This window comes from Ptychodera flava, chromosome 8, assembly GCF_041260155.1.
Source record: "Ptychodera flava strain L36383 chromosome 8, AS_Pfla_20210202, whole genome shotgun sequence".
Classification (NCBI taxonomy): domain Eukaryota; kingdom Metazoa; phylum Hemichordata; class Enteropneusta; family Ptychoderidae; genus Ptychodera; species Ptychodera flava.
In genome coordinates, this window is record NC_091935.1 from 14279417 (window position 1) to 14301742 (window position 22326).

At 39.3% G+C, this 22326-nt stretch overlaps 1 protein-coding gene across 2 annotated transcripts in view; it reads right to left on the reverse strand.

Moving 5' to 3' along the window:
- Positions 1 to 15818, reverse strand: part of LOC139138556 (receptor-type tyrosine-protein phosphatase mu-like) — a 205393-nt gene extending 189575 nt beyond the window's left edge. Inside the window, exon 1 of one of the 2 annotated variants that reach the window (XM_070706982.1) lies at positions 15703 to 15818. The gene's annotated coding sequence lies outside the window, so the exon portion shown is untranslated. The remainder of the gene's footprint in view (positions 1 to 15702) is intronic. The other variant, XM_070706983.1, reaches the window with a different exon arrangement.
- Positions 15819 to 22326: the final 6508 nt, after the last annotated feature.

The following is a 22326-nucleotide window of genomic DNA, read 5'->3' on the forward strand; positions in this document are numbered from 1 at the left end:
AGTCTGTTGGCGTATACATGCGTACATGCGTACGTCTAGCTCTATAGCTCGAGCGATAACAGTAGCCGAGCCCCATTCAACTGATTCAAGAAATCATGAGCAAATGTGATCTCAATCCAGCGTGCAATTATTGTTCAATATTCAGCAGATATTAAACTTAGATTAATTGACCTTTTATTGCGTGTTACATTTGGTTAGTTGGTATGCTTGTGACAGATCAGCCGCCATTTTAACAACAGCAACATCGCAAACATTACAATCAACCCGTAACATGTGCGGCGTTCTTGGATTTGTTTACAACAGAGGGGGACCCCCTCAGGAGGATGCGCAGCGCGACGACCACTGCGCTTTAAAATGAACGAAAAGAACGAAAGTCCAAAATAAGAAAATACTTTCATCGATCGACAAAGAAGAGAAGAATGAGTCAGTGAATATTGAATCATAGACGGGATAATCGAGACAGTCCACTGTCTATGGTTTAATCAATTGTGAACAAAGGTATTTCTATTAATTGACTGACTCAACCAGGAAGGAAATTTTATTCAACTTGAAAAAAAAGTCACGTCTTTGCTTGACATCGGATTCCATGGCAATGGAACAACACACGATGTCGTTTAGGTCATCAAAAATGTTTTAAAACGGCAAGATGATAATAGGCCTAATAATACTTTTCACGACAGAAAAATCTAAAAGAACTTAAATCTGAACTTTAAATGACTAGTTCTGTGGAAGAAACAATCGGAAATAGCGGCGTGTAGCCTACGACGTCTACGCGAGAACGCGCTATGGCTTGGGTGGCATACTAGCAGTCACAGGGGCTCGAGCTGGGTAGTCTGCTCGCTTTTCGGCTCGATCTATCGATCCCGTAGTCGACATGCCGGCACTGCAACCTAAATGGGTGTTTTAATAGGTGGGCATATCGACTACGGGATCGATAGATCGAGCTGAAAATCGATCTATTTAGCAGACTACCCAGCTAAAGAGTGCCTGTGCATGCGGCTCTGCACTGCGGTCGCCCATCTAATTACATGGCTGTGCGTACCTAACATGTTGACATCGCAAACGTTTACCGATTCACACCTGTATCGCGTCCTTTTTTGATTGACAGCTTGCAGACCTTTGTTGTGGCCGCTTGCCACGCAAGTTGAAGACAAAGAGAAATACATTCATCGACCAAAATCAGCTTTATTTATGCTCAAATCAAAAAAATTATCTATATATTCAATCACTAGACATTCATGGTTAGGTACATGTGCATGGACGCCTAAGTTTCTTCGCCTGTGACCATTTTGGCATGGTTTTTACGGAGCGATCGAGCGTGACGCCACCCAAGCCACGCTTTGCATGAACTAACTCCAACAGGGGCAGCTTGCTATTTATACCCAACCTGGCCTTTAAAGATACGGTTTCCCACCCGTACTAAACATGGGCTTGGGCCAACGTCCTTGGGTGGCAGGTGCGCATGCCACGTACCCAGCTCGACAGAATGTCAAGTTAAGATGCTAATGACATTGACTATGTTATGCTAAGTGCTCGAGGGATTTGCATTGCAAATGAGTATTATTAGCATATAAAATGGTACGGACTGGTAATTTACATGACGGGTAGGAATGTCAGCGCCGGGTGGTGGACTGATTGCCATAGGTCCATTAATAACAGGTGGCTGCATATATAAACACCACTGCGTCCAATCATATCCAGGGCTTAGTTTCCCTGTGGCTTTAAAAGGGTGGTACCTGCTAGTCTGTGGACACTGTTCCAGACATGAGCTTGACGGACCAGAAAAGTTTTCTGAAGGCGAGCAGACGACTGAAGCTCAGACCTGCTGCAGAGTCCCCGGGCGGTAGTGGTAGCAGCGATCGTTGTGATGTCCCTAGTAAACATTCTAATAAGTCGGGCAGGAAACGCTCCCGTAAGGCGAAGCTATCTCCGGCTGAAAAACCCAGTGGTAAGCGTAAACGTAAGACTGACCGTTCTCCTGATGATGATGATGATGGGTCACCGGTTGCCGGTGGTTCACCCCCCAGTTGCTCCGGGAGAGACTACTTCACCTGCAGAGACATCTGCTGCTCTGGTGGGAGATACCGGTACTTCACCTGCAGAGACTACATCTCAGAGGTTGCGTTTATGCATAAATCATGCGTATTTGACGCGGAAAATATTCATTTGACGCGAAAATATGAGTTGATGCGTCAAGCTTGACGCACACAGCATCATGAGACGTTCAATTCACGGCTTGCCACACTCACGCAGTTGACCATAGACCACCAATATGGAGTTATATATCCATTGAAATCAGCCATGTTTGATTGACAAATGCACGTGCACGCAGACAATATTGAATCTGTGAAATTGTATCATATTGTATTCTTGTCGTTAAAGTATAAATAAAATTAGAACCCCCTTGCTTTGTCTTGTCACAAAGGAGACTGTATAGTGATTGAAACATTTTAGCTCTGGTCACATGTGCGTCGATACGTCGCTACTTGTTAAAAACCCCTTGGCAGAAGTGTGGGACGACGCAAGGGCAACTTGGTGAGCAACCTAAGTGGACTTTTGTCAAGTACAAAATTTACGATGATACGAATAATTACTATGTTGTTTTGGTGACCTGTCATGACCCCATAACAAAGATCGATTGTTTATCTGATTCATTATTTCATCTCTCAAACTCTGAAATAATTGTTGCAGTTTACAAAAAAAATTGTGCAACTGGACTTTTTAAATACTATTGGATTGAAATAATAGATTACGTCGACTGAGACTGAACCAGCTTTTTATTAAACTGAGGTTCGATGAGCGACTTTTACGGCGTCGGATCATGTACAGTAAAAGCCCACGCAGAACCTGTCATTGTGCTGGCATTTTGCGAGCACAATGCCAGCACTCTTAGCGCATTATGCCAGCACAATTGGGTGTGAAGTGCCAGCATTTTAGGAGCACTGTGCGAGCACTTTACGGGCACTGTGCCCGCACTGAACAAAATGTGCCCGCACAATACGGGTATTGAACTCAAAAAATGTGCGCGCAAAGTTAGTTGTCGGTGACAACATTGCTACACTTGCCTATCTGAAATAGCGGCGGCTGGGAGTAACTGAATAATCTTGAGTCCTAAACCAGCTCCAAACTCTCTTTGTCTGCCTAAGGCAACTCTAAATCTTAGTCATAAACAGGTCACAGTAAGATATTATCACATGGGTACAGTATGCGTAGAGCTCCGAAGAAATCTACCTCAAACTCTGCTGGACCTCGACAATAGACCTCTCACGGATCGTGGTCTAAGGTTGGAACACGGACGTGTAGACCGTGGTTGGACGTGCTTTGTGAAAAATTGCAACAAGTGAACATTATTGTGGCCATTTACAATAAATAAAGTTCATGACACGTATTAGTAATATCACAGGCACAGACCACATTGTTATGCAATATGCCAGGGGAATTTTCTGAATGAATTCGTCCGTTATTTGCCGTAGAGTAGACATCGTACATGAGCTGAAGCATGATGGCGAAACCTGATACATAGACGCACCAGATTGTAAACCATTTTATATTAGGGAGGGTGAAGAATAACAAGTTTTGAATTGTTGCCCGGTCAATTTGTTGTATTTGAAATAACGCATCCTTTTTACACAGGTAAGGAAACGAGAGCGACCAGGAAATAACAACTAGCATCGGAATAAAATTTGTTTTTGAAATCAACAGCTTGTATTTTTGTCCTGAACTTTTACGATTACACGAACAACTTTGCTCTGGATCCGACTGTCAATAGTAGACACAGCAGTTAGCAATATGGAGTCACTACCATACTGAAGTAAAAGTAAAGTCAGCGGTGATGTCGTAGGAAAATGCAAGTGTTTCATTGGCTTACTGATTTTTCGTGCAAATTCTGCCGTGTTTGTCACTAAAAAAATCGGACTGAAGTTTTGAATGTAGCCGAATCGGCGAACCATTTTGCTGAGATGCTAAGTCAGAGTTTTGTAGAGGGACCGTGGTCCATGGATGTCACGTACAAAATACATCCGCGATCTGTCCGGTGCGTGTCCATTTTCAAAAATATCTGAGCCATCACGCATGCACTGTGTTGAAAGAGGGTCAGTAGTACACTCTACGACTAATCCAGGCACTGAGATGCCAGAATGTGAAACGAAAAACCTTGTTCCAAAATGACCTATAAGTCGCGAAAGTGTCCAGACTGCAAACTGCATGCCCTGTCCGATCGGGCATTTCCAAGCAAATATGGTTACCGCTAAGCCCGAATCTGCCTCTGTAGTCATCGTGTAAAATACAATTCTAGGTTTCGGTGAATTAAAGCAGGCGGCTTTATCCGACCGGGAAATATGACGACAGAAGTTCTGAACATTTATACAGGTCCTGTATTGTATTACGATGTACCGTCCCTCCACAGTTTGTAGAAAGTTAAAAGCATAACATTTTTACCTATATCGATGCGATACATACTATAGAACTAAATCTGAGACGCTTTCTGTCAGTTTTGGGATGCTGGTCTTCACAGCAACTTGCGTCTATCGGCTTTAAAAAACGTTACAAATTTTCGGAGTTAGACTCGTGTTGATATACTGTCTCCTGTGTGAACGTCCTTTGACCCGAACTGCGACCTTTGTTTCATGACGAGTCAAACATACATTGAAATGTAAATGTACCAAAATTTACAAATTGAAGTGACTTGACTGAACTTATTTCGTGGTCAACATGTATTTGACGTTCAGAAGTGACAGATAATAAACGTGAATAATTCCATTTTGTCGAATTGAAAGCCCTCTGTGGGACCGTGGTTCGACAACATGTATTTTGACGTTCAGAAGTGACAGATAATAAACGTGAATAATTCCATTTTGTCGAATTGAAAGCCCTCTGTGGGACCGTGGTCCGACAAAGTCCCATGGGAGCATAATGCTTCGAGGAATTTGCCTGCTATTCTTGGAAACTGCTGGTTTCCATAGCGACCATGCGACGTGTAGACCATTGACTGTTGACCGATGCGGTCTTATACAATAAAACATTTTACATGCCGAACTTTCACTTTGAACCAAAGATTCGAGTCATATAAAATGACGGAAATAGCAAAAAATACCTCAAAAGTTGTCATTGTCGGTGTAAAAACGCACCATACATTTTCCCATACATATCAAGGCTATATACTGTCACGTTATTCAATAGCGCTGTTCACGGTTACAGGTTTGTTACTAAATATAGCTGTACGCGCGCGACATCGGACACGCAGCTTGAAATGTGGACAAATTTTATCAATGTTGCATGCGTGGCTGTTTTTGCAGCTTGTACTCTGAGTCGTGAATATGTTTTTTAGTATTCACTGTTACACGAGCAGTAGCCCACTGAGATGTATTTTCGTCGTTCTTGCATGCGTAATTTTCAAAAGCGTAATCTAAAAATGCGGACAAATATTTATTTTTGCATATTAATGAGAGAACAGTGACGTAAACTGTGAACGGCCCTATTCTGCAAACTCAAAGACGATGAACATGTACTTCAATAAATCGCATAACCCGTGGAGAATGTGTCATAAACAATACATTTCCAGAAGTTCTCGGTATGGTGAAAATTGGTGTCATACATCTCCGCGTTAGCGTCCCGCCCAAAACCTTTATTGCAGTTTTAATTAGGTGTAATACAGACAATCGCCGGTTCAGATTTTTCACTTTTAGGGGGGTGGAAATAAAAGATAATCTTGGAAATCCTTGTGTGAGTCTCATTTATTCCAAACTTTTACTCGTAATTCCTTCTTCAAAATTTGGTGGCCCTTAAAAGGCCAACTTGTTATGTGGCACATTAACTTTATTTTCTTTTAGTTTTTGAATAGTAAAATGCATTGACGACATACCGGTACATTTGAATTTGATCACATACGGAGAAATGTCTTGAAAAAGTGCAGTCACAAAATGCGACTAAGCTGAATAATCCTTCAGTTGCAATCTTGTAAAATTTGGTCGCCTATGCGACTAAAATAGTCATAACTTTGAGCCCTGCATTGCAAGATCCTGGACTAGTAGAGAGGAGATACATGTAGAGCTCTCTGTGCATCACGACCACAGAAATGGCATGCAAGTCAAACTGGACTTATTTGGTATAATGATCAAAATCACTATAACTCAACATGGTAGACAAAGCACAAGGACAAAAGGCAAATGGAGAGAAAATAATTGCCAAAATTTTGTATTTGTAATATTTTGAGACTGGTCTTATCAGTAAATTCTGGTTTTCCCCGATGTTGTATTTATTTCAAGAAACCTTTCCTTATTTCTGCTTTGTCATACATTAAATTTTTGCATGCCTTTCTTCAATGTTACTCAAAATTGTTCAGCCTCTAATAATTTACTTCACAAGCATCAGTAAGTTGACTCCGCTGTTTGAAAAGGCAGGTTGTTCCTACTACAGGAAAGTGGACTGCAAGGTTTAGAACCCATCGATGCCAATGCATTCAATGTTGCAGATCTCTAGAAGTGTTATCTGACTACTTTACCAATGATAACCAACCATGAGGTGTCTTCTAAGATATTATAGTATGAGAGTCTCATTTCATACACAATACCATTTGAATCAACAGTTTTTAATGTTCATCTGTTGCTCATGACCTATATACTGGATACCATGATGGTAATCATTTCCTAGCAAGAGAGAAAATTTACAAAAACAAATACCATTTTGACAAGCACACTGATGTCTTTAGGGTCATAAAGTGACAATTACATTTATGACTGGGCATAATTTCCCACTATAAAGTTCACAAAATTTACTGAAATTGCATCATAATCAGTTGCACAAAACTCTGATACATTAGAATAGGGCTTGCGAAGGCTGATTTCTTGCTTTCATTGAAGAAACTTTTACTTTCTCCCTTCTAAAAGCATGTTTCCATGTTTAACAAAGCCAATATAATCTATTTGAAAACTTCATGAGATGGCTTCTCCTTCCACATTCACAGAAGGTAAATTAACTGCACTTTTGGAAAAACAGTTTTCTTTCATACATAGAAAGTATGCAATATTTTTGGCTTTATATGCATTTTTGCAAATAAAGTCTCATATTTTACTACCTGGGATCAATGAGTACGTAGTTGCTGTCTGTTCATAAATGCCCTGCAAATCAGGCAGTAGGGGCACAATCATGGACTGAAGACCTCACTGGATGTAAGGATAAATGACCAATCAGAAAGGAATGACAGACTCATTCATAAATAAATTACTATTACATATACAAGTTTACATTGACACTGACCATAGACCCTTTGTCAAGGGTCTACCCTGACCTACAATTAACTGCACGTTTGGCAAAAAAGTTTTCTTTCATACATAGAAAGTATACAATATTTTTGGCTTTATATGCATGTTTTCAAATAAAAAGTCTCATTACTTTACTACCTGGGGATCAATGAGTACGTAGTTGCTGACTATTCACAAATGCCCTGCAGACTAATGTAATCTGTGCATTTGATGCGATTTCTTGTGTACAAACAAGCTCTTTATGGGCTAGTAGCTGTAACTTTTCATGAACTTTTCATTATTTTCGTGTGTCAATTACAAGTTCTTATTCTACTTCCAAAGCATATTGAAACACACATTGTTTAGCTTGTCAGTGCAGTGTCTCTGTGTGTAAAATGCACTGTTAATGTTTATATGTGCATTCTAATCCACACTAGAATTCACTACATGTAGTCATTATCTCAACAATAAAAATGCAGTTTAGAAAAACTGTTTATGTCTACATGCTTTTGGGAGTAGAATATCAGAAACTGTTGTTGACACTTAAAAAATGTGAAAAAAACATCAAAGTAACAGCTACTGGACCTATAAGGCAAGTACGGTATACATTGCTTTGACAAGCAAGGTACATGAAAAGAAAGAGGTACTGACACTAAATCAATCAGCTACGCAAATATATCTCTTTCAAAAATGCTTACAAAATAATCAAGAACTGCTCTACATGGCTAACACAAGGATGAATGGTTTGTTTGGCATCACCACACAACATACAAGTTATATGAAATAAGGTCATATGAGGTCATATGAGGTCATGTTATGTTACTGCATATCTTTTGAGAGCTTAGTAAGCATGACAACCTATCAATTACACTATAGGACATTCTGCCTACATTTACTGTTGTGGTTGCTTACCAGTTTTCAGATTCAGAATGTAGACAAAAGTTTGCAAGGTGAATGACAATAAGCAATCAGGTTCAAGACTAAGCAATCATAGAGAATTGTAGGATTTACATTTATACTCTACCCTATGAGTCTATCAATCAGACCGGTGTACCAGGGCAGCTGGTCTCAGCAGATAGTTCAATACAAGACTTGAAGTCCACAAGAGTAAGGTGATGATCAGTTCAAAATTGAAATTGACCAAAATTGAAAGCAACTTGCATATAATGTAAAGATGTCAGATCAAAACTTCAACACAAATTGACTGAGTCACCTGTATCACATTAATATGAATATTGCTTACTGTTAGGATATGCCATGAAGATTCCTGTGCACACAAAACATCAGAATACATAATATCTCCAATGGTAAGCACAGTATATGTAGAATCCTCATCAACTATAGAGGGCCCCATACTTTGGTTCAAACAATTAGAGATATCCAGTACATTTCAAATGTCACACCAGCTCATTATGATTTTATTAACTGTTCATTTCAGACGTCATCCTTGATAACTCAACAATGAAGCCAAGGTATGTTTGCATGGTACAGTAATAACATAAAAGCCATTCACCTGTACCAACAATGACACATACCATATTTTAACATAGGACAGTATGAAAAGACATTATAAAGTTGCTAACACTTCTCATTCATTTTAAAGTTCATTTGAGAAAAAGATTTCATTGTCCTACACGGATCGAGGACTGTACATTTATTTAACGTCTTTTTGGACAAACTGATATTGCTGTTGCCAGTGTGATCTGGTTTAACTGAAAGTTTAAATAACAAGGCGCATATGGCACATAAGAGAATGGCTTTGGAAGTCTTTCTGATGTACAAGGCTGCTTACCATTAGCAAGTATGTTTGCCACAAATAATGTCCTAAGGTGACCTTACACATAAACCTTTGTATTATCATTTCATCAACAGAAGTTCACTCCAATTTCAAAGTAAGGAAAATTTTCAAGTCAATGGCCTTATGTATATGTATATGAAGAGATTAGATCCAGAGCAGTCATTGGAGCATATTGTTGTTATTTTTGATATCTCTGAACTGAATGTTTGGATTGTTTGTTTTCAATTTTCATGTGAAAATATTTTGGAAGTTTTCCTCCCTAGCTTTGAGTCTGATTCAAGTAAATAAATTAAGCATTAACTTTGCTAAATTATACACTAATTAGTATAAGTCTGTTTTAGTAAAAGCTAATTAATACTTTAAAATGTCACTTTTGTTACATTTACTGGATTATCCCGCCAGGGGTCGCACTAGCGCTCGCCACATTCGCAAAATGCGACAGAAAGTGCCGAGTGGCGAATAAAATGTCTTCTTGGTTCGCCACGCTAATGAAAGTGTGGCGAATTGGCCTCAAACTCAAAAACCCCGGTCAAATTCACGGTGGACGATGCGGTACTCTCAGGTGACGAGCGCCACATCGTTTACGATACCTTACAGTGGTTGCGTACTATGCGTTCTGTCAAGCTAAGGTACGCATTGCCGAACTCAGCAAGCCATAGAGCTTTTCTTTTACCCTTTGAACCCACCTTAGTACCATATAAGGACTAAAATAATGACATCATCCACCCTAACAATAGAGAGTTCCAGTAATTTATGCGAACTTTCCGAGAAGGGGTCAGTGATTTACATGAATATTTAACACGTCAGCGGCCGGCCCCGCTGCCGTGCACTCAACGATAGTCGAGAGACCTTTATATGATAGCTTTTCCGCTATCAGAAGACGATTATATCATGTACAGCTCTGAGTGATAGAAACGGTAGATTTTACAACTTTTTGGAGAATATTCTATGGAAAAATGGAGCGATTTGCTAGCCAAGTTGATTGCGATTGAACGTAGCGTTGGATGGCAGCATGGCCTTCATTGCGTGACGCTGAACGCTCCGGTCCCCGTGGTTAGGTTTTCTTTCAATGTGCACGATGAAGAAATTTGTAAGATTTCAAGCGACTTACAATCGATAAGCTTATGCAAACTGTTGATATCGTGGCCTCCAGCCTGTAGCGAGAGAGCCATGACGGTCGACCTAGATTGTTTACAATATGTGTTGAACCATGGAGGTAATGGTTGAACACATCGTGACATACTTCCTACGTCGCGTCGTAGTCTTACGTGTGTCTGTTGCATCTCCACAAGGTGACTGGAAACCGTATTTTGTGAGTTCGATTCAAACTGAAAACACTGTATTTTTTAACTGAAATAAACTGGGCATGAAACTTTTATCTCAATACTTTCATTTTATCTAAAGACCGATTTTGGTATGCTTGTCAAAATAAGTGATCCCTTTGAAAACAGATTGAGTCAGACTAACACAGTATGAGTACGAGACACGATTAAATCAAGCACAGTCCCTGTGAATCAAGGCAAGTTATAGAAAGCATATGTTGTACGTACGTGAATCAAACTACCGTACTCGTCCGAGTATAAGCCCCTGCTCATGTATAAGCCCCCCTACTGATCTTAGAGGATTTTAGAAAATGCAATACATCCGTGTATAAGCCCCTACCCTAGTGTAACTCAAATACAGAAAGGTTAGGAGAGTATATTTGGTCATTTAACTTGGTAAATTACTTTTAGATAATAAAGAAACTATTAAAAGATGTTAAAACAATGGGAAACTGGAGTTCCCTTGACAATATCGTAAGGAAATGACACGTTTTTCCAGTACTATCTTGATTCTTTGACCCTGCTCACCCCGTCGCCTAAATAGAATAGTCTCACTCACGTCCGCCATTGTTTATTTTCATTCACGGCCACGATGTTTTCATGCTTGAAACATGCAGTTTCTTTTGTTTGAAGCAATTATCCTTTCATTTGTGAAGACTTTTCCTGGTGACTATTACAATTTTCACTGCTATGTTGTTGTTTTCACAAGATGTAGACAGTTTGATATTGGAATTTGAGTTGCCTTTCCGTGTAGGCAATGCATGCCTGTTCACATTACTGTTGATCAGCAGCATACATGACGTCTTTGTTTCAAGTTTGGGTTTTTTTCGACGCTGAAATTTCACCAAAATGTCACTTCTGTATTCAGAGATTGTACAATCAGTTTGTTTGGATGTGTAAGTCGATTTTGAAAGCGATAGAAAGATCGAGTGGTGTTGAAAAAAATCGTGCATAAAATTAGCATAAATTAAGCGTCCATTCCAGATAACATGGGGTTACTCGAGTATAAGCCCCTCCCCTAGTTTTACCGCTGTTTAGTGTTGCCGACCCGGGGGCTTATACTCGGACGAGTACGTAATGTCAGTTAGTCCAAACACCAAATTTAATCAATAAAAAATCAGTTAACTGTTTTTGTCTTCAACTCCACACTCTAAACATACTTGCAATTCAAAGGATTAGGAAAAGATGCCCTGCAATTGTATGCATGACAGTGTTGCACAATAGTTTATACCTCTATGGTTGTACTAATTGAATCATATGGGTTGCTAGGATTCCTCATCACAGAAAATGAACTGCACGAGTCTTTTTAAAGAAGTGTAACAAGCAGTTGCGTTCAAAAAGTCCTTGTCTGACGAGAGGTGGGGGGGGGTGGATAGCAATGTGGTCTATGGCACTTCAAACAAGATGAGACCTTAAAATATTTTTGTTTTGATTTTTTTGCAAAAAACGTGTGGCTAAAGAAAGTTGTGTGTGGCTAACAAGATATATGACAAATTCGCCACGCAAGGAATCTGTGGCTAACAACTTTGAAATCCTAGCGCTACCCCTGTTATCCTACTTTGGGTATCCGGGAAATAGCAGTACCTGTACTTTAACACCCCCTCCACCCCTTCTAAGGATTTCCAGTCTAAAAAGGATATCAAATACACTATCATCTTTGTAAACACCAAACAAGATGACAACTTTGTGCCAGTAATTTTGACAATTCAGAAATAATGCAATATTTTCGCTTTCCAAAGCTGAAAGATTTTCAAGTCTATGAAAACCCCAGAACATGCTACATATACAGTACACTAGAGATTCTTTTAATTATCTAAAAGCTCACTGACAGCATCACAAAACTTTTCAACAGCAAGCGTTAAGACAAAACTACCCATTATCTGCAGCCTAAAAGAAGACTGGAATGGAAGGCAGACCCTAAATATTGAAAATTTACAAAGGCCACTCATAACTGACATCCACTGAATCACTGACACTTGGAGGACTTCACCCATCACCCAATTAAAAAAACAGGAACAAATGAGTCAATTTTCTGTGAACTACAAAACCCAACAAATCTGTACGATGGTGTAGCTTGGCTTTTCCACTGAACTTCACCTTGGACTATTCATCCATGAATTTAAACAGATCATTTCATCTGGGCTGCAAATACTCCCTGAAATCTGTGTAACACCCTCAAAATTATATCAATAAATGCAATTTAACCATGCAAATATGTGAAACTTAGAAATTTAAAGTATCTTGGACCTTAAAAAATATGTCACCACTAGGTACTAGAAAATCTTAAAATTTTAAGAATTTTTCAGAGATTCATAAGTAGATGAAACAGATGTCTTTCAAGGATTAATTGGTATTTTTTATCGGTGGATTTCAATTTTATATTGATTTAAAGGCGGAGCCTCCATTTAAAAGGACGTGAAGCTATGGCGGCGTTCATTGTGTAAGTGGACACCAAACAGGCAACACGTGGGCACACACTCGGGAAAATGCCAATTTAGTTTTTTCTGGCCGCAAAAAACACAGACAGACTGCCAAGCGGTCAGCGCGAAGCTGCTGCTGATCGAACTCTGTGGTTATATTCAAATTCTAACGCGACTGGAAGACAATTTTTTAGGAAATTCGAGCGTTGGTAGTGGGGAATCAATGACCGTTGGCGATTTGAACAGACCATCTATCAAACGCTTGTATAAACTCTGTTTGCAGGATTAGCAAAAGATGACAAAAGGTTGAGATCAGTTTGTGTAATTAATGTTATAGAAATCAAACATCATACTGGCCAAGTGTTTGACTAGGAGGAGAACTCCACTAATGTGAGAACCTAGGATTGAAAATTGCGGCTTTAAATACACAGATGCAAAATTACATGTTAAAAACTGATTATGCAATAACTGCTGCCGCACAGAGATATATCGGTACATGAGATTTGAGTAAAATGCATGACATATAGCACAAGCTGCTAGGTGAGTGCCGGGGCAAATTGCACCATTATTAGCTGTGTACACATGTAACTGCCTGTGAAGCAGGTTAGTGCTGTCATATTATACAAACATTTGTGTTTTGGCATCAAAAAAATGTTTTCTCTGTAGTTTTAGCACCTTTGCATGGAGAAAGTAGAATGAAAAATTGAGTGACTGTCATCAAACAGAAATGAATTGCTTAGATCCAAGCATTGATCACCAGAAGGACACCTAATGCTCACTAAGCGACATTAACAACAAAAAGTGACAACACTGATATAGCAGTGGCCAAGCTAAATGCTCTGAGAAGGCAGTTCTAAAAGCAATTTGCATTAATCTCCATGTATTTATCATACAGTTCTAATGGTGATTTTTTTTACATATGAAAACACACTCTGCCTCTGCTAAGTTGTGGGGCCCGTTTTAGCACTGGTATCTTATCAATACTATTTTACTACACCAGCTACTTATTCATTGCTTTGATTAAATTTATGTACAATGTATTATAGGAAGTATGTATGATAGATTTGTTTCATGAATTTTACGGCATGTGGAGGGATGGCAGTTGTAAAATTGTGACAACTTATCCGCATGATTATTGACCCACTCTTTTTAAGGGTGACAACTTAACCAATTGGTTTTGACAGTGAAGTCTTCAATAGGTGACTGGCTGCCATATGTTATAATTTTGAATGTGATCAAAAATTTACTGAATTGACTAGCATATCATATTATTGTGGTTAACAAACAAACTTTATAGCCAAAACAAAGGACGGTTTTCTGTATAATTACATTCTCAGTCGCTTGTAAAAGAAACAAAAGTCAACATGAGGCAAGACCTGTGATAAGCTCACTTCCCTGAAAATTTTTAGATCTAAAATGAAAAAACATTTCGAGCACTACTGTACATGATTTAAGGCAGAAGGTGTATCAAATCTGGAAAGTTTTACTTTGTTGCTTTTAAGTTAAATTATCCTCAACAAAATTTTCAACCATTCTCTTTCAAAATGAAAATTAAATCTTAGGAGTCACCATGCAAATGTTGGTGCTAGAGAAGTAAATTACAACAGATTTATTAACTTCTGAAATCCTAATCCTCTGCTATCCAAATGTTACCTTTATGAGGGAAAATTGAATTCCGATTTTTACAAACACAAGACAGTGAAAACTTTCCAAAAGTTTCAAAATGGGGCAAGCAACATACCAGGAAGGCAAAAATTGTAAAAATCTGAATATCAATCCCCACGATACATTGTGCCTATTAATCAAGGTACGTGTAGAAGATTAGATTTGGAAAGAGGTTTTGCAGATTAACTGGTAAAATGACAATACAGACTTGTAACATTTTTTTGTTGTCAAGACCAATATTCCTCTCTCAACTATTCTACACTTTCAAAATCGTTCTGTTCACTGGGTACTGGCTATTTTAAGTCACACAAAAATCATGGACACTGCACTGAAAATTCATTTTCACTTCAAACTTTCAGAATTCCCTCACCGAGACAGAGCTATTTGCAGCCCAATATACCGCCACTTTTCACACAGACAGTAGAGTCTCGTTTCTACTGTCTACACTCAACACAATATTTTATCCTACTTGACCCTAATAACAATACCTGGGTGGCTAAGCTGTACCTAAAGCGTCCTTCCGAAACAATCAATACACGTCATAAATGTCACCCCTTAAACAATCAACACACGTCACCTTAGCCGACATAAATGTTACCCTAGGCTAAAGTACGGTGTCATCAACTTATATACAATAAATTATTGCATACATATTTCCTTGTAGATGATGAACCTGAATAAGTTTTAATAATATTAATAATACGCCCGGTCAGCAGGAAAACGAATCGGAGAACCCTGTATAATACCGGTACGGAATGTTAGCATTTCGATAAAATTTGAAAGTGCGAGTCACAGATGATTCAGCCTCGTGGCGGATTGACGGATATCTTCATCGAATTTTATGCGCACAGAGACGGCCGTTTCTACGAATTGAAATCAGCATGCATGACGTTGACTGTGTCTGGGCTATATATACTCAGTGAGTGTATATTTTTAAGTTGCGATTATAATTTTTAACTGATACTTTTCCGGCAAAAACTAGCAAGAACAAGGATTTGAAAGTATTAAATGTATAAACAGACTTGTCTTTTACAGATAATATAGCTCATAATTTAGGCGGAGATCACTAACAAGACGTGGAGACGGTGGACGATCACGAAGCAGCGAAGGAAGGGAAGAAGTTTGGGGACGACAACGCGGAAGTAAGTCAAACAAAAAATGTATACTCCGCGATAGTTTCGTCAAATACTTCTTTGGTGCTCTTCAGACAATCTGTAGATAATAGAATGAAACATTACGAAACAATTTGCGATACTTACCACAAACAGTGGCGTGAGCAGCGATAAACCAAAGAAACACCACCGTGGTACCCATGTCCGGATCGTCGCGCCTAGGCTTTGCTCTTGTTTTGAATACTTTGCATGTGAGACCACGTGACCAGAACTTTCAGCGCGCAATGACTCGTGGGTAGGTCAGGTGACGCGTTTACGTACGCGCGTCGAGTCTTCCATTCTGCATGTTCTGTGGCGGGGAAACATATCTTTCCGAATCCGATTCTGAATATCTTCAGACTTGAAAGTTTCTTTATCTGTCCGATGTACCATCGAGTGAACGCGATCGAGACGAATTCATGGGGACCGATGAGTTGACCGTCCTTGGTACCGAATGTACCCACAGTCGCATGTGGTTCGATACACGGCGGCCGCTGTGTGGTATGTATTAATCAGAAAAGAAATCTTATGAATACCACACAGCGGCCGTCGTGTATCGAACCACAAGCGACTGAGGTTATATCACGGTCGCCTGTGGTTCGATACATGGCGATGGCCGCAGTGGTATGCATTAGAAATATAGATATGTACCACAGCTGCTATCGCCATGTGTCGAACCACAAGCGACTGTGGGTGGTACAGCGCGCATCGAAGCCTCGGGAAACGGGCACAGCTCGAGCTCGGCCGATAATGAATTTTTGCTCGGCCAAGATATGCGTGTATGAGTGGAATTGAGAGCTATTTTACTTCTGAAGGAGGGCTGTCGGGAACTTTGTAACAGGCATAGTTCAAAATACAAGCTCTCAGTGTAATGTGAAAAAAACAAAATGGGAAAAATTTTTTTACCTCTAAGCTTAAAGACACAAATACATGAGCAGTAGAGCGGCCAGAACAGTGGCAGATGCGAGGGTCACATGAACAGTGACCCGCGCCTACTGTAAAAGATAATAAAGACTTTTTTATTCACATGTCGACAAAACAAAGGATAATGGAGAAGTGGTCTCTTCCAATATTGAGAATCGTTGAATGATTTCTTTTCTTTGGTGTTCATTGGTGTTCATGATAATGATTTACCACTTCAGGAAGATATGAATAAAGAGATGCAACTCAGAAACACTTTCTACAATGGTTTATTGAAGAGGAAATGGTAAAGTAAGAAATCAGGAGGATGGATGCGAGTGAAGCTGCGGGTCCGAACCAAATAACCACCAGAGTACTGGTTGAGTGTAGAAAAAATTAGCATACCCGCGTTCAGAACGAAAGATGTGTACCTGTAGCTTGGAAGTTACTTGTAGCTAATATTTGCCCAATATTCAAAAAAGGGGGAGAAACCATTTCAAGAGAACAACAGATTAGTGGCTTTGATTATCACTTGTTTGCAAGTTGATTGAGTCATGTCTAAGAGATAGTAAGCTTATGGTTGATGCTTGAATTCCTTGAAGAAAATTAATATCAAGGTGTGTTGCTGGAGGGACTCCAGTTGTCATCATATACATGTACATTACTTATATTTTGCCGAGGCTTTTGACAAAGTTGCACACAACAGACTGAGCTACAAGTTACAAACACATGACATAGCAGAGGACATCGCAAGATGGATACAGGAATAGCTCACTGATCGTCTACAAAGAGTGGTGGGAAATGGATGTCTTGGAAACCAGTAACCAGTGGTGTACCGCAAGGATCTGTAGGCCTACTTGGGCCTGTACTCTTCCTAATCGTTGTTACTGATATTCATAATAGTATCCAAGCGCATGGTAAGCAATTCGCAAACGACACAAAAGTTAAAAGAAATTTAAAGCGTCACTGACCATTTATACTGTTACAGAGAGATTTGGATCGGCTGGTGGAATTGTCTATAAAAAGGTTAACGGAATTTTATATCAATAAATGCAAAGATAATCATGTTGGTCATAATAATCCTCGAAAGGTTTGTGAAATGGGCATGTTTGTCTCGAAGAAATCGAAGAACAAAAGGATATTGGAGTCTAAAACCCTGTCTTCAGTGCTCAGAAGCAGTCAAAAAGGCATCGAGTAATTGTAAGATTAAGAGAGCATTCGCTTGGCAAACCAAATACATTATGCTCAGGCTTCACAAGCAAGTTGTGCGGCCTCACTTTGAGTATGCTGCCCGTCAAGCGTGGTCTCCTTGGCTAAAGGGAGATATAAGGTTACTTTAGAAAGTCTGGGCACGCTCGGTTTGCCAAGTTTATCGAGGAATGCAGAGGAAAATCATACATTGAGAGCTTAACTTTGGAAAGTCATCGTGTAAGAGGCGATATGATTGAAGTACATGCCATTTATATAATATTTTGAAAAATGGATGAATGTTCCATAATTATGGATCGTTGTTTGTCAAAAGCTACGAGAGGACTACCTTGAGAAGCTGAAAAGAGATCATACAGAGTTGATATTCCTAAATACTCTCTCTCCGTATTCAAAGATGAATGGAACTATTTACCCAACAAATGAATGTATTTCACAAATTTATCGTGCTTCGGGCAAGTTCAAATCATAGATTCTTTGTCGGATTTTCGCTCTTCGAAACTTTCGATGAGGGAACTGGAGGGGGTTTTGAGGCAAGCTCAGAGAGTCTCGTTTGCCGCTTGTATGTTTAAAGGGGCATTAGCTGCAACTGTTGACTAATTTTTCACTACTCTGTTTCAATGTATCAACTACAGAATTTCACTATAATCCGGTCATCATGACCAATGCCCGGTGTCTTGCTTGCTAATACAGCCTGTGTATGTGAAATGACCATTGTTATTGTTGATAAATGTATTCAAGTCCGGACCTGAATACAAAATTTAAACAATAATTAAATGCAAATTATACGCATATAAGGTATATTTATGAACTAAATATCAGGAATTTCTCCATGGTTCAGGGATTCAAACCAGAAACTGCAGATGATACACAGAAACAAACACAATAAAAAAAAGACCAAAGTTATAGCTAATGGATCTTTAAATTACCCATGGTCACTTTAGTCAGGTTAAAGGTACAAACGCTTCTTAGACTATGGTGAGGAGGATTGGGTTGTGAAATGAGGAGTGTGTTCCAATGGCTCCCGTACATGAGTTTCGTAAATTCTTCAGTAGGACCTTTACAACATAAATAGAGCTAGACACTCAGACAGACGGCCGAGAGGCTGTATGTTTGGCCGCGGTGAACCAGACCCTCGAGAGTCTATTGGTAAACCTACTGTTGTTTTTGAATGCCCTGACTGGCGCCCAAATAAGTAAATTAGTTGGCACAGTATAGTATACCACTTACCCTCCTCATCTGAATTTGAGTTCGAGAAGGGCGGAAAATATCATAAGAGCACCAGAAGGCAACAAGGGATTAAGCATTAATCATATTTGGTCAATTGTTGCCTGAATGTATGGATGAGTGATGCTAGGCGGTTGGCCAAAATGTGGATCGCAGTCGGGCTATTATAATACAATTAAAATGTTCAGGAAAGTTTAATTTCTGTTTCGCTACGTGTTCAGAATGCGAAGCTTTTTCGTAACCGTTCTGTTTCCCCAAAATAAGTATAAATGGTATTAACAGACGAAAAGGCGGAAGCATGTTAACTCGCTGTTAACAAGCTTGTTGTCATTGTTAGGTGAAGTCATAGACCCGGAGTTTATGATTAAGCTTACTGATTTTTGCAGGCAAGGCATATGGGCTCCTGTACATTGATAGAGTCTTTAGAGCATGCTGGCAATGCACTGCACATGTGTCAATTTTTAGCCAAAATTTCACGTCAGCGTGGTTTCAACTATCCGTAGAAATATGTGTAATGGCAATTTTTGAACTATTGATGTTCAATTACACATTTGCTATGCAACGAAGCATTAAGTTTAGAATACGTAAAATGATATATCATGCCGATATGCAACAAGTGTGCAAATGCAACCAACACTTTGAATAATCTGTCCATTACGAGCAATAACTTTTTGTGCGGCAAATTTTATTAACAATCCACAACAGTTACACTGCTGAAAACGAACAACTTAGACAGGGTACTAGGTTTATATTTAGTTACTTAAACCATATAAACTCGAGGGTCTATGCTTAAACTGGAAACATCTCTGTAAGCTAATCGATTCCTTCAGACATGGCATCCTGAGATTCGTGTTCGTGAAATTAGTTTTAGAGACAGTCTGAAAGAATGCGTACTAGTAGAGTTTGGTATAAGGCCGGGGATTACTAATCCTCCGATATGCCAACTTTTGTTTATTTCACCAGCCTCAATAATGATCTCGTCAAAACCTCTGATGAGATTGCCAACGATAGGCGATGGAGAAGATAGCTTACTTACTGTACCCGCTATTATCTTCTGAGCTGTGCCCACTCTCCCGGAAAATTAATCCCCGTGGGTGTGAAATACTTACATTCCCGTTATCAGTGCTATAAGATACGACGTCGGGCAAACTTCGGAAAGCCGAAAAAAATCGACTGGAGAGGGTTTAGGTACACGCCCATATTGCATTTTCCTTTTGCCATATTTAATAATCGCGCGCTAAACGAAAAGAAGAAATAAACAAAACTGTTCTATAGACTATCAACTGTATTTATGTGACTTTGCAACATCGGAATTTCACCAGACCTTTAAGAATAACCCCATTTTACCAGTAAATGCAAATATTGGAGCCCTATGACCAGGCTGTGCAATTCTTATGGATTTTGAGCAAAATTACTATTTCAACATACGATTTTATCAAAAGTTTAGTGTTTAGCATTTCCTATATATCTGAATTTTTGTAGTTTTTATAAATTAAAAAGTTAAACGTAGGAAGACGATCTTAGAAATGGCAACGGCCATTTGGACCGTGACGGCAGAGTGATTACTCGCTTGCGGGGACTGACACAAAATAAGAAACGTGGTTCCTTCTATCAAACGGAACTCCGGCTCTCTGCTGAGGGTCGACGTGCTTAGTACAGGGAGTTCAGGATAATTCCCGGCACTGTTTGGTACGAAGACGCGACTTTGATGTTGCGGTGGAGAGGCGCTGTTTGCGGTGGATTTAGGTGACATTGGGACATGTCCATTGATCACGTAGGGATGGGCCGTCAGATCTTTAGAGGAGCGGTAAGTCCTAATGACATCCTACACAATGTCTTTGATATATTTTACTCAGAGGTACCGGGCTTCGCACACTTTTATTTCAACGTTTTGCGATAATAGAAATGCTGCATTTCTTAAAGATGTTCGTATGATCCTCTATTTCGATCACCCGTCACAAAATGTCATCCTCGACTCATGGTCTCACCACACGCACTGAATAGTGAACATATACAATAACAACTAGTTATCGATGTCAAATTCTATGCTAATCAAGATGAATTGTGTAATATATAAAAATTCTATGCAGGTCCTCTTAAACTCTTGATATGTGGAAGTAAACACGAAAGATTTTGTCTCGTTTGGATTTTCCTTCCCCGAGTTCGAATGATGAAATTGGTAAATTTTTCGGATAAATGTCAACAAGGTTTGTTTTCTCAAATTTAATTGATGCACAGTGCTCAGCATCAGCAGTTTGTCACTACAATCTTAACCGGCCCTGTTGAGTGTCCATCCATATTATCTCCATAAGTTCCTTTGTTGAAGTTGACGGTGTCCTCGGATATTGCAAATCGTGAAACGATTTTATCATGTTTATGGCTGTTTCAGTGTTACTTCAAAACCAATCATGCAACCGTGATACCGAAATCATAAATTTTGCGTGTTTGACAAATAACACACACTCTCTCTCTCTCTCTCTCTCTCTCTCTCTCTCAAATCACCGCACTAGAGACAGTGACGTAACAAGTCTGTGGTTGGCCAAACAATAAGCCTACATGGTTCTCTTTATTATGGTCGATTTCTCAAATGCCACCATTCTTCTTCTGGCAAGAAGTGAGGTAATACTTTCCTCTTGGACATAGCTTCAGAAAAACAAAAATCTCACGGAAAAACATTTACTGACTACATAACTGGTCTTGTAGATCCATTTCTAAAAAGAAAGAACCATTTTGTAAACCACCTGTGATGAAAACAAGCTGTTTTAACGATGTACTACAATCAAATGATAATTGTTATAAACTTGCTGTATTTGTGAATTTTACGCAATCCGATGTTCTCATTAAACGTTGTTTTCGTACAGTGACAGGCTTTGGCTTTCTGAATTGAAAGATGTGTAACTGTTTCATAGTTTTGTGATGCGAAAAAACTCATGAAGACATCTCTAAATTTGGATCGGTCTCAAGTTCCCCTGCGCGAAACAATTAGCTGAAAATCGCAAGCATTTTCGAGGCGAATACTACGTTAATATGAGAAGTAACTTGGACAAAACCGGAACAAAATAAAGTATAACCCACTCAAGCAGATCGAAGGAACTCTGGGAACATGGAAAAAGAGATCCCTGACACTCATGGGCAAAGTTCAGATTTTGAAAACATTCGCCCTATCACAACTTAATTATGTCATGAGAATGACCACAATAACACCTGAAATTCTTAAGAGATTTGAACAGCTTATCTTCAATTTCCTCTGGAATGGGAAAGATAGAATAACCAGAAAGGTAATGGTCAGAGGGGTCTCAGAGGGGGCTTAAAGGCTCCCGATGTGAAAACTACACACAAGCTTATGCGTATAAACCTTATTAAAAGGTATTTAGATGAAAACATAGAGCACCCCTGGAA